The 13,588-nt window shown below is 40.4% G+C and overlaps 1 protein-coding gene and 1 long non-coding RNA gene across 3 annotated transcripts in view; one reads left to right on the top strand and one right to left on the bottom strand.

Moving 5' to 3' along the window:
* LOC141762141 (uncharacterized) overlaps positions 1-13,588 on the bottom strand; it is a 175,007-nt gene that overhangs the window by 29,446 nt on the left and 131,973 nt on the right. The gene's annotated exons all lie outside the window — the stretch shown is intronic.
* Positions 3,707-13,588, top strand: part of lrrc4cb (leucine rich repeat containing 4C, genome duplicate b) — a 54,233-nt gene continuing 44,351 nt past the window's right edge. Inside the window, exon 1 of one of the 2 annotated variants that reach the window (XM_074622622.1) lies at positions 3,707-4,877. The gene's annotated coding sequence lies outside the window, so the exon portion shown is untranslated. The remainder of the gene's footprint in view (positions 4,878-13,588) is intronic. The other variant, XM_074622613.1, reaches the window with a different exon arrangement.

Genomic DNA, 13,588 nt, shown 5'->3' with positions numbered 1-13,588 from the left:
CCACATTAATATTAGTGCAGCGTATGGAAAAATATATTGAAGTAAAAGTCCAATTATGCCTCAGTATAGGTAATGTGAAACCCACAATTGTCCAGTTTCGTGCACCTGGATCTGACTTCATCCGAGGCAACGGAAATACTCTCAGATGAGATTTCCACTGATTTAGCTTTTTAGACCAGGATTATATTTAATCTATGTGAAATTGGCTTTTGTTTTGACAAGCTACCCTTTTAGTTATGCATGAGGAGGAAAGTTTTGACTTTCACAGATTTGGAAAAAGCACTAAAATATCTTATAGGAGTGTAGGAACTGCTTTCACTTGAAGATAACAAAATAACTGATTAAAAAGGGGATTTAAGAATTTATGAACCAGAGTCAGATTGTTTATTGTCCACCATATTAAGTGGCGCATCAGTTCATGAGTAATGTGTTTTTCAGTGCATACTTATGTCTGTTTTGTTTAAAAGGAATTTCACAACAACAAATAGATGCACAAGGACAGGGTTGAGCTTTAGTTCTAACGTTGAGACTCTGATTTGAAACTTTGACTTTGATTCGATCAGAAATCACATTTTTAAAGTTTTATTCATTATGATCCTCCCACACGCACTTTTTCATCTCAGCTGTATTTAAAACGAAGTTCAAAGTTATTCATTAAACAGTGAATAAATGCATTCGATTATTTCTTCCAGCTTTTATTTTCTTTTTAATTTGGATGTATAGTAGATGAGGGACTGGATTTACGTTACAAATCACAGAATCACGTGTGTTGATACGAAAGATAGATATGGATGATGGATTAAAGAAGTCGTATTGAGGTGTGGGGCCACTAGATTCTGAACTACGATTGAACGCCATTCTCCCAAAAGATATTCCCTATGTGGGGCTGAAACAGTTACTTGATTAATTGATGAGTCGATCAACAGAAAATTAATCTGCAACTATTTAAAAAAAACGAATAATCATTTAAGTCATTTTTAGCCACGCTAGGCGAAGCTCTAAGGATGGTTGGTCTATGTTGGTCTGTTTCTCAATCAACTATTAGATAAATTGTCAAAAATGTTGGTTTAGATGTTTATGTTCCCACCTACTAGTGGTTCTCTCGTGGCACTAGTAGGTTGACAGTCGTGGTTTTGAGTAGGGATGCACCGATACCGATACTGGATACTCGAATATCGGGCCAATACTGATTCAAATAGCTGGATCGGATAAGGGTGACAATGGGGCTGATATATTCAATTCAAGTTTATGTTCATATACAATTTGTTGTTGCATTAAAAAGGTTTACATATGAATTGTAATTCCTGTTAATTTTGAAGATTTTTACAAAGTTAAATGGTAAATGGACTTGTATTTATATAGCGCTTTTCTAGTCTTCCGACCACTCAAAGCGCTTTACACTACATGTCAGCATTCACCCATTCACACACGCCAACTGATGGCAGAGGCTGCTATGCAAGGTGCCAACTTTGCACATCAGGATCTAATCTTAATATTCATTCACACACCAATGGCTATGCCTTCGGCAGCAATTTGGGGTTAAGTGTCTTGCTCAAGGACACATCGACATGTGACCCGGAGCAGCCGCGGATCGAACCACCAACTTTCCGATTGGTTAGGGTTAGGGTTAGGGACGACCCGCTCTACCCTCTGAGCCACAGCCGCCCCTTAGTTACAAGTCGCTGGTGTACGATTTATAATTTCAATAATAAAGAACAATTAAATAAATGTATATCTCTGTATTTATTGGTCACATTTTATTTTTCTAAGTTAGGAAAGCAATGTTTAATTCAGGCCTGATGTTTCCTTGCACATAAAAGAATGATTGCAGTCATAGGTTAAGGCTTGATTTTTCCCAAAGCCCAGGTATCGTGATCGGTATCTGGACTGAAAAAGTCGTATTTGTGCATCCCTAGTTTTGAGCAAAATGTCTCAGCAAATGTTGGGTGGATTGCAATGCAATTTGGTGCAGACATGTATGGCCTTTCTAAAGTTTGTTGATCCCCTGAAATTCCATCAAGGTCAAAATTCTGAATTTGTCCATTACAGCCTCATAGAGCTGCTGGTGTGGCTAGAGTGCCAACAATACACCGGTTTCAACCTCTTAAATGACAATATTTTCTGGTTTTCTTAATCCAATTAAATGAAAAACAAGGATTTTGATGATATCAACTTGAGCTTTGGGATATTGTAATATTTTCTCTATTTTCAGACCTTTCATAGGCAAAATTATTAATCAAGAAAATAATGAGAAACATTGTTAGATGCCGCTGCCACACTACTGTCCACACACACTTACCTCCACACATAACAAACAGTGATGTCCCTCTGAAAATAACTAATAATAATTCATGATGAATATGAATAATGAATCATATTGTGGGATTATTGCTTATTTCATGGGCTATTTGGGGGATTTATACATTATTATTACATACTTATAATATAAAATCATTAAGCAAAAACAAAGCATTCGAATAATGATTAGGAGGTCCATTACCATGGCAACGGTCGAAGCTTTGAAGCATCCGAGTCAACCATTCAGTGACCTCTCATTGGAAGCATCTGTGTTCATTATTTATCCAATTACCCATTCTGTTTTTTTCATATCTATGCAGTTTCTTAACCAGTAATTACTTACTTAAGGTACTTTATAAGCTCTCTCACTCACCTCTCATTCTATTATTTTATGCAATCAAAACAACCTTTAATACAACCCCACTATGACTCATTTATATTCATCTTTGTTCTCTCTCTCTCTGTCTTCCTCAATCTCATAAAGCAGCGTGGCCTCAGTGACCAGGAGCCACTCTGTCACGTCGCCGACTTGTGGTCCATTATGCCCGTCTAATGAGACACGCTGTTCATCTCGGATGAAATGAATGCACACTCACTTGTCCCCTCTGAAGGTCTGCATGTCACTAAACCTCCTTACCTATAAGTGCCAACCTGTCTTCCACAGTGGCCCATTGCATTAAATTAAGTTTACTCCTTATGTGTGCATCCCCAGTAAAGGAAAACCAGCAGGTTTCAGGGGGTTGCCTAGGTTACTTTTGTCTGACAGCATTTGTCAAAGGAATAAATTGGTTGCATTTAAAAAAATGCTCACTAAAAAACAGCAAGTGGTTAAATTATTGTAATGTTCCATCCAGTAAGTCCAAAGAATTAACCATGGTTTACTATTTTGTAGCTGATGTGAACACATGGTGGACACACATGCACACATTATTCTAGCTGTGCTTTTAATGTGGAGAGCTGATAAGAGCCTCTATACATGTTGAATGTATTTGTGGATGCAGACTGTAGAAATGGTGCGTTTTGGATGACTGGATGGAGACTTAACGCCTGTAGGTGGCAACCATACCTCATCAACAATTGAATCTTACATGCACACATGCACGCACACACACACACACTCTCACACAGAGACATCAGATCTGGGCTTTATGCGTTAATGCGATTGATCCCTGATAATTAACGACCGCTGGGCGATTTAAATGGGCAGATGGACACGCACAGGCAAAAGTGGTCAAAGTTAAAGTGGTCCCTGGGCGATATGGGGTGCACGCTCACGCCTACACAGGCACACACACACACGCGCGCACCTACCTATTGCACACGCACGCACACACACACACACACACACACACACACACGTGACTCGCAGATCTGTGCCTGGAGACCGTGATTTCAACGTGCTCGCTATTCAAGTCATGGACTGCAGCGAGCGGGGGAACCATTAGGAGCCGGTGGCACACACACACACACACACACACAGACACAAAAACGCGCTTTATTTGCAACACACGGATGATGCTACTGCTGATGCTGCTGCCACACCACCAGCACCCGGATCGGACACACTCTCTCTCTGACAAGCGGAATTATTACTAATAGCTTTGTGCGCTTATGTAATCAATACACAGGATTGCTTTTTTGGGGGGGTTGGAAGAAAAAAAACACAGCATCCCGTGGATCCTTCCTTCTCCATTCTATACTTGATTTAGAAAACAGTGTATTGCCATATGCTCTGCGATTTTTTTTTTTTTTTTGTAGAGCAGCCCATCCATGGCAACCCATTTGTCCTGATGCGACGCGTGTGATGGTTGCAGTGGGACGGATATCCTTAATTCTATCCAATAGGCGTTCTCAGGGTGTTTTTTTTTTTTTTTGGTGGTATAGGACGCTTCTGTACCCCCTTTCTGCGCTGACCTTACCAATGCTTTACATAGGTAATTAATTGTCATGTCTGTTTACACTGGTTATTTGGAGTGAATGAAGGAAAAAAACACAGCTTGAAATCCAAAAGATCCACTTTGGTTGTATTTTTTTTTTTTAATTTGTTGGATTTGATTTTTCCCAAAAGGAAACCACCGGTGGGAGTAATTTTTTTTTTTGGACTGTGACTGTTTTTTTTTTTTGGGGGGGGGGGGAGAAAGAAGGAGGCCTATACACAGACTTGATCCCCCCATCCAAAAACTCTGCAGGATTTCCTCCTCCTCCAGTCCAGAGGGATCTCTTCAGGTCCAGTGGGGGGTTATACTGCTGGGTCCCTCTGAAGGGGGGCTTTTTCATCACATCATCCGAGGGGGGTAATGGTGGCCGGCGCACACCACCACCACCACATCATCCTCCACGCAACTCTTCCTGAATGTTTGGCATTTTTCGCAGGCGAGCATCTTGACTTGTGATCGAGAGAGACGCGCGGACTGCAGCAGCAGCAGCAGCAGCACCTCCGATCCTCCGATCCTCTTCTCTTTCACATGGAGATCTGCGCCTCGCTCGTCCTGCTGCAAAAAATCTTGAAAACGGGGACCACCGGGGCCCTGCTGGTTTCTCCTCCAACCTCGATTTCATTTATTCGAGAAAATGCGTAAGTATGTCTTTTTCTTATTATTGAATCCAGTCCAATTGCGCCTATTCAGTGTGATATGCGCGTCTATGCACCTCACCGATCCATGCATCGCCATGTATAACGCGTGATTTTGCAGGCTGCATGGCTCACAGGACTTCAATGCAAAAAGAAAAAAATACTTTTTAATGTTTGATTATGCCTATTTTCATCTCTATATAGGTAAAGGTTATGATAGCTGTCGCATCCTTCGTTCGTGTGCTACTGAGTGTGTGTGTGTGTGTGAGATATATAGATGGAGATGAAGATGGATAGGGACAGAAAAGGGGGTCGAGGAGGTGGGTGGGTTTTAGCTGGTGCAACAAATTGTGCGTTTGAGCGCCTCGGTATAGAGCCTGTATGTGTCTGTCTGTGGTAGTCCCTGTTGCCAGCAGGACATTACTGCTAGAAAAAGGGGCCTACGTCATATGGTAATTCAAATTCAGTTCAGGTATTCTCAGCATACACGTTTGCAGCAACAAGAGCGCCGGATTGGCCAGGTGGGCAGGCTGCATGGCCCTGAGGAAAAGGGCGCTTTGAGTGGGAATGTGGCGAAGCAAAAGCTTCAGGTCAAGCTGGATTTTACAGAATCTGATCATGCATTTCCTCTCTCTCTCTCTCTGTGGTTCTGCCTGTTGACCCAGTACGTCTGCAAAAACCCCAGTAAAGCCATGGTGATGGGTGATGAACTCAGAAATGAGGTTGTCATCTTTCCCCTCTACCACAGGTTAACCAGAAACTACTGTGTGCATTTAAAAAAAAAAAATGTAAACTGTCAACTCTTAGAGTTGTTGCTTTGGCAATACAGCCTCTTTTTTTTTTTTTTTTTTTTAGAAAAATGTGAATAGGAGCTGTCCATCAGTGGGAGGTGCTGAAATGCTTTGATGCTGAAAATACTTGTGTGTTGGCTGAAATGGGTAAGAGGGAGGCTGCATTTTGGAGCAGACATATCCCATCTGAAATTTGCTAGTGCTGCTGCTGCTGCAGGCAAAAGCCTTTCCACTTAAACCTGAACCGGTTTCGTCCCTCAAGTGTACACTTTCATACAGCACATCTGGCGATTTTACAGCCTTGCCTGTAAAATCAAGGACACAGTTGGAGTGTTTAAGACTGGGCCTGCCATTTAGGGGTTGGTTAGCACAATATTTGCATTCATAAGCATAACCCATACCCATTTTATTTCACCTATAGTCTGCTTGATTGGGTTTGGGAGTTTGATGATTGAATGGTGGATTGAATCATTTTAAATACCACATAGGCATTTTAGCAGAGGGTTCTGTTAATAGTAGGGAGATTAGTGTCTGTTACACATCACACCATTTATTCCTTAGTATCAGTGGGCTCTTTAAATGTCTGAAAACTCAGAGAGAAATGATAATTTGAAGTATAAAAAATTTCTTAAATCAAGTCATTAGTGATGTTCTCACAAATGTATGATATGCAGAAAAAAAAATCACTGCACCATAATAATTCATTTTTCAGTATGACTAGTTTATGCTTCCAGGTCTGGATTATTTCAGTGCACCGTAATACGCTGATAACTGCTAAAATTAAGGCCACACACCAAGAAGTGTCTCAATAGGGCATTGGGTCAACATGAGCCACCTGAGCTGCTACACTGGGCTTTGAGATTCTGGAAAAAAAAGACTGAAGCTCAACTGGAGAAGTATTTTTAACCAGAAGTTCCACGATTTGAATTTCAAAGATGGTTTGTAGAGTAAGTGTATAGTGTTCTGCTTGGTTGAGGACTGGTGTCCATTACTGCCAGGGTGGTAAACATGATTTCCATGTTCCATCAAACAACCCAGGGACCCATCATGGCCTGTGGATTTGGGTTTGTCACCTTGTAATATCCCTCAGTCATCAGGACAGAAACAGCAAAGAGTAATAAATGTGTTCCCTCTGACAGGTGTTGTAGTTCTGGCATTTACCTGCCTGCTAAGGGGACCAAATGGATGTAAACCGTGCCAGGGCCACTCACCAGAACAGCTCTGACAGAAGCCTTCACTGTGGGAAATAAGCACTTGGGCGAATAGATTTCTTTTCATGCGTGACACACATGTAGTCAACCACTGGCTCAGAACAGGGTGAACGGTGACTCATCTAACCATCCAAGGTTTTTTGTTTTTTTTCCTCCTCAGTAAATCACTGCTTTTGTTCTTGCACAAACTGCTGCGCAAAAGGGGTAATTTACAAATAATAAGGGCTTAACGCGATGCAGTTCCACCATAATATTGCTCTCTAAATTTCTTGTGACAAGCTGCCTTCTTACACCTCAGACAAACATTTGTAGTGAATTGATTCATAGTGCCTTGTCTGGTTTTTCTTTTTTTTCTTTCTTGCATTTAGAAATAATGCACACAACATCACAGTAGAGGACTATGCGCCTGTTCCTCCCAGGTGGTTATGTCATTTCAATATTTTCAAGCCATTTGTTTTCCCCTTAGCCACATTTCCCAATCGTTTAACATCATTAAGTCAAACAATGTACATCACGGAAGCTCCAGCGAAACGCACTCCCAACAATCAGCCCTCTATAAAAGTCACGGATTCCTTCTTCGAGCCACAGGAGCCAAAATAATGAGCAACTGGGTCTGCCCAGAGACTTTACACACAACACTAAGCATGGTGGGATGTTAATCACCGAGTAATTCTAAGGACCAGTCACACGCCTGTGTGGAATAAACTGCATGTTTCACATGTCAAATTACCTGTCAGTCAAACTAGGATGCATAATTCATTTCCAAAACTCATTACAATTAATTACAATAACAATTAGTCGACAAATGATTAATGGACAAAAAAAAAATGCACAACAAGCAAAATACAAAATTTTATCTGGTTCCAACAACACAGATATAGAGATGAAATTATTTAGCTTTTGTCCAGCTTCACCCTTTTATTTAATGAATGACTGAGTAACCTTCTGACCAGCCTAAACCTCTCTTCCTATTATGATGCTGTTTGTTAAACTAGTGGTTCCCAACCTTTTTCCATAAGGGACCTCTTTTATATCACTGAGTAAACTGACAACCCCTGACTAAGTGGCATATTTAATCCATATTTCATATTATATTAGGGTTGTCAAAGTTAACGCGAAATAACGTGTTAGCACAAATTTGTTTTAACACCACTAGTTTCTTTAATGCATTAACGCAACCTGCGATTTTCTATTAACCTCTTAAAAATCCATTTAGTTTTAAATCTGGAATGAAGATACTGGCATCATATGAAACAAGAAAAACTCAGGAATCCATTGGTACCAACCATGTCACACCAGCTTGTTGTGAAGGAGGTTAAATAACGCTCCAAACTTACGCTAAATTTTGGTGAGGAAAAACTGGCATGGCCATTTGCACAGGGGTCCCTTGACCTTTGACCTCAATATATGTGAATGAAAATGGGTTCTTTGGGTACCCACGAGTCTCCACTTGACATGTCCACTTTATGATAATCACATGCAGTTTTGGGGCAAGTCATAGTCAAGTCAGCACACTGACACACTGACAGCTGTTGTTGCCTGTTGGGCTGCAGTTTGGATGTTATGATTTGAGCGTATTTTTTTATGATAAATGCAGTACCTGTGAGGGTTTCTGGACAATATTTGTCATTGTTTTGTGTTGTTAATTGATTTATAATAATAAATATATACAAACATTTGCATAAAGCAGCATATTTGCCCACTCCCATGTTGATAAGAGTATTAAATACTTCACAAATTTCCCTTTAAGGTACGTAAAAAAATGTGTGATTAATTTGTGATTAATCGTGATTAACTATGAACAATCATGCGATTAATCGTGATTAACTGTTTTAATCAATTGACAGCCCTAATTATAACTTTAAAACTATCAAAAAATATCAATGTCATTTAGTTCTATTCACAGAAATGAATGAAATGCTGAGATATAGGCCATGTGTGTGTATTTTCAAAAAGGTTTTCTTACACCCCTTAAAATCAAGATGGTCTCGCGACCCCCCTCGAATTTTTGATGACCCCTAATAGGGGTCAGGACCCCCAGTTTGGGAACCAGTGTGTTAAACTACGACAGACCTTTCTTTGTTGAAACTATGAACTGGGGTAGATTTATGCCTTTTTTTTTAAAAGCCTTGGGATTCGATCTGTCAACAGCAAAAATGCGGATTCATTTCCAAATTACTATCTTCTCCATTGTACTTATCCTTTTTAGCGATTGATGGGGACAGTCTATGTTTTTGAGGGATATGCTTTACAATACGGGGGCACTGTTTTGTTGTTTCATCAATTTATATTGTCGTCTTGGCCTTCTGCATACTTCTCTCTGTGTGATATGAGGATTGGTGTTGGGAGTGGCGATAAATTATGGCTGAGGTTCCGTCTGGACGAAGTGAAAATAGTCCCTCCAGGCCTGCCCTTTTTTATCTTAACTAATACAGAAGGATTAAGTGCATTCCTGTATATGTATATGTAAAGTACGTCTCTGTGTGACATAAATAAGCGAGTGGGGATGCAGCTCGAGATAAAGCCGACTTCCAGCTGGCTCCATTTTGATAGATAGCACTCTGTATCTTTCCAGTGGTACCTCCACGAAACATGTGTTTGTGTCGAGTCAAGAGACAGGCCGATCTGAACGAGTCGAACTGCTCGGGTGTGAAAGAGTCCAATGCATGCCAGGCTGGAGAGACTTAGTATTCACTGTAGCAGCTTAAGTTATGCCTTTGTGCACCAGAAAGGGGATTATTCAGCGAATCCTGCTCTGTGTCATTCACAAGTCTGCATTTCTAAATCAACAAATATTAATGTGGGGATGTATGAAGAGGCTGTATCGGCTCGCGTGTGCCTGTCGACCCACTACGGTTCATTACCGCTAAGTGTGTCTTATGAGGAGTGACAGCATCGATGCCTGCAAAAAAAAATCATAACTTATGGCCCAAATGTCATTATGACACATTCACTGTTTTGACTGCAGCCGTTGGTGCCTTATTTCACCATCTGTGTTGTGTACTATGTGTCTGCCGTGGCCTGCAGCAGCAACCAGCCATCAACTCCAGTGAGAGCCTCTGATAGGAAGAGTATGCTCAGACTACGGGTACCATGTTTCTGCCTCTTCAGCAAGCAGCCACTTTCTGCAAATGCCATAATGCCCTTTATAGATTCCTCTACAGATTCCCAACAACCTACACATAGATGTAGAGTTTAGCAATAATGCCTGAGTCAACATTATCTCCTGTGATTATAGGTATGGTGGTGCTGTGATGTGAGGCACAGCTGAGTACCGCCCACTGCTCTGAAGAATGCATAATCACAGTAAACGATGTCCTAAAGGCAATTATGGCTTTTATACAGCAATTCCATTGCTTTTTATATACCATTTCAAAAGTTTTCTTCCGAGTGTGGTAAAATGAATAAAAATCAAGACACATCACAACGGCTCAACGGCTAACAGGAAAGCACAGAAAGCTGTGCATCATGGGAATGATTCGTGGGAATGTGCAGGGCTGTGTTTTTTGATAGCTCATTTCATTTTGGATCTGATCCCAAGCTGATAAAACACTCTGATTATAGTCAAGTTCAAAGTCAAACCAATCTCTCATTGAATCTTTTTATGTCCTCTCTATTTTTATTAGCAAAAACAGTGAAAACATCCAGGAAAGGTTAGCATCTCCCATGAAGTATGGTCTTGATTTGCAGGTCAAAAGATGTCAAGACATCCAGGTTATAAAGATGGGCTACATTTTACCATCTTTACATATGCATAGCTGTTGATTTAAAAGCATTTCAACGGCTATATTTCAGTGTAAAGCAGTTCATAACCACCAGTTCAAATATAGTCCCTGAAATGCTGTGGAACCATTGGCTGTGTGTGACTCAGACATCTAAGAAAACTTAACACAATTTGGCTCAGTTTTAATATCTACATGCGTTTTGACCTGCAAAACACCAAGTAAACACTTACTGGGATGTAATCTATATGGAACAACGTGTTTTAATTGTTGGTATTAATAGTCTTTGATATTCATTCAATACATTTTTTAAGGGGTTTATGTTAAAACCTTCTGTTACAACTACTGAGTTCATAATGAGATTCAATACTGGATTCAGATTCAGAAAAAAATACCCAACTTGAGGAATGTAACATTGACCCTTCGCTAAGCCCTGCCCCCCCCGCTGCTACCCCGTCAAGCTGTCAGAGCTAGCATGGAGCCCTCACTGTCACTAACTGCACTCCCTGAATACATATTGTGTAATTTTTGGAAAAGTGATTTCAGAGAGAAGCAGACAGAAGGGTCTACAATATGCATTTCAAGGACATATCCACGATGTCAAACTTATTCAGCAGCGAAAAACAGGTTCAAAAGATAAAGAAAGAAGCTAAAGCCTACAGATCACAGTGTAAAAGTGAAACACCACATCACCTAGCGATTGAGACAAAAGACAATACAATTAAGGAAAAACCTTTCCTGTGAAGCCGGGTAGGTTTTTATTGACTGTTCCAATCATTAAAAAGCAAAAGCAGCATGTGTATACATCCAGTATACCTCCAGTAGCTTGCATAACATAGGGCTAATGGTAGTTTATGATGTGTTAACTTACTCTGCTAATGTTAGCTCCTCGGGTTTTTATGTCGAAACGTAACGTTTTAGAAACATACATCTCCCTCGAACCTCTCTGGGTAACGAGTATCACTATTACACGTGCCTCAGCCACAACGTTTAGCCATGAATAGCTTGAAATCTGAGCTGGCCGATGCTACGCCATGATTGGCCAGTCTGCATTTGAATGCGAGACTTAGGGAAGGGTCAGTTAACTAAGCCTGACGCTACCAATTGCATGACATGCAATATTCATAGAAAATGTTAATTAGACTGAAATGTCTCTTCTGAGGCTAGTTAAGACGAACAAGAAACTGACAAAATAAGTGAGAGTCAATCTAATCTCCAACAAGGGAATTGTAACCCTATGTTTTGAATATCACACAGTCTCCCAGTGTAGGCTTGAAAGGTGGCTGTTGTTCCTTCATGGAGGGCCACAGCTGGGATTCACAGCTGTTACAATGAATTACATTAGAAAAAAACAGAATCACCGAAGGAAAAAATAACAAAATGTCTAAAGAAACATCAAAACTCCTGCAGAAAAATCTGTTTCTCCTATGTCCATCTGTATGGTCAATATGCTCCAAACAGTCATTTTTTATTTCAAAATATGAAGCTAGTAAGAGTTTGGAATATACTGATAATATGGATGAATAGTGAAAAGAATAATATTAGGCTGCAGGAGGGACTTCGAAAGTCTCTGTGTACAATTTTATACTTTTTTGTAACAATCAACTGGGCAAACTGTTGCCATCCATGTTGGAACCACCACAAATCAAAGCCATCGTTCTAAAATATTGCTTTCAACCCTACGGGGAGTGAGTGTTTGGTAGTAATATAAATATATACTATTGGAAAAATATGAAACAGAAACTACTTTTCCACACGAGATGTACAGTATATGTGTGTTCAGATAATAATTGCACAGATACATTGCAGTCATTTTATCATTTGAACACTGAGAAGATGGAGTGTCCACAGCCAAGCTTGCAGCTCTATGAGGCTTATAGGCGCAGCAGTGCCCTGTGCTATATGCTAATGTCAGCATGCTAACATGCTCACGGTGACAATGCACATGCCGATGTTCAACAGGCACAATGCTTTACCTGTTCAACATCCAGCCCAGTCACGTTACAATCAGCTGTTTGTTCGTGTCCCGTGTTCACAACGTTCAGTGTTATTTTCACTCTACAAACGTAGTAGTTTTAAGCCCAACCCTGTAGTTATTGCCTAAACCTAACAACAATAGTTTTGTTGCGTTGTTACGGTTATGTTACGTTGTTACATTGTTATTTGAACATAAACCATGACTGTTTTTCTAACCTCAACCGAATAGTTTTGTAGCCTAAACCTAACCAATCATTTCACAATCAACGTGGCATTGCGTTTCTGCAAGCGTGGTATGAAACATATTTATGAAACGCATTTTTGGTTCAGAAACGTCACTATTCAACATATCCGTGGTTTGCAGAAACATCAAATGCCAAAATTTTTTCTGACAACTTGGTTGTCAACATCTTAGTTTAGCGCGTTAGATCTCCTTTCAACCTCTCCAGGTAACAAGTATCACTATTACACATGCCCCAGGCACAACGTTTCACCACGACTAGCTCGACAATCCACAATGCCAGTATGAATATGAAGAACATCTGAAACGATTGCATGCTAACATTTGCTAATTCAACTTTTTGTGGTTTGACTCATCGAGCTAATTAGAGACCCGCAGAGGAAAGAGAATCAAATCTTTACACTGCAAAGACCACATGCAGCTTATGTGCAACACGATGAATATATATATTGTGAGCCACCCACCAACAAGTCTTCACAGCTCCTGCTTTTGTTGCTTCAAAAACACAACTACAGAGCAGAATCCAACCTACACCAATGAGAGCCATATGCGTGTTCTGCCATTTGATGCATGAAGTTCAAACCTTGTGTAGGTGAAAGCAAGCCCTTGGAAGAGCTTTGCCACAAAGCCCGGGCAAATCTCATTGTCTCTGCTTATCAGCCTCAAATTTACTCCGCCTTACTGAGATATTCCCTTAGAGAATTAGGGATAATAGCTGAAGTGATGACGGTCATGATGAGTCTCTATCTCTCTCATGTTCGTACCCCCCCCTCCTC

Source organism: Sebastes fasciatus, chromosome 2 (genome assembly GCF_043250625.1).
Source record: "Sebastes fasciatus isolate fSebFas1 chromosome 2, fSebFas1.pri, whole genome shotgun sequence".
NCBI lineage: Eukaryota > Metazoa > Chordata > Actinopteri > Perciformes > Sebastidae > Sebastes > Sebastes fasciatus.
This window is presented reverse-complemented; position numbering and strand designations above follow the sequence as displayed.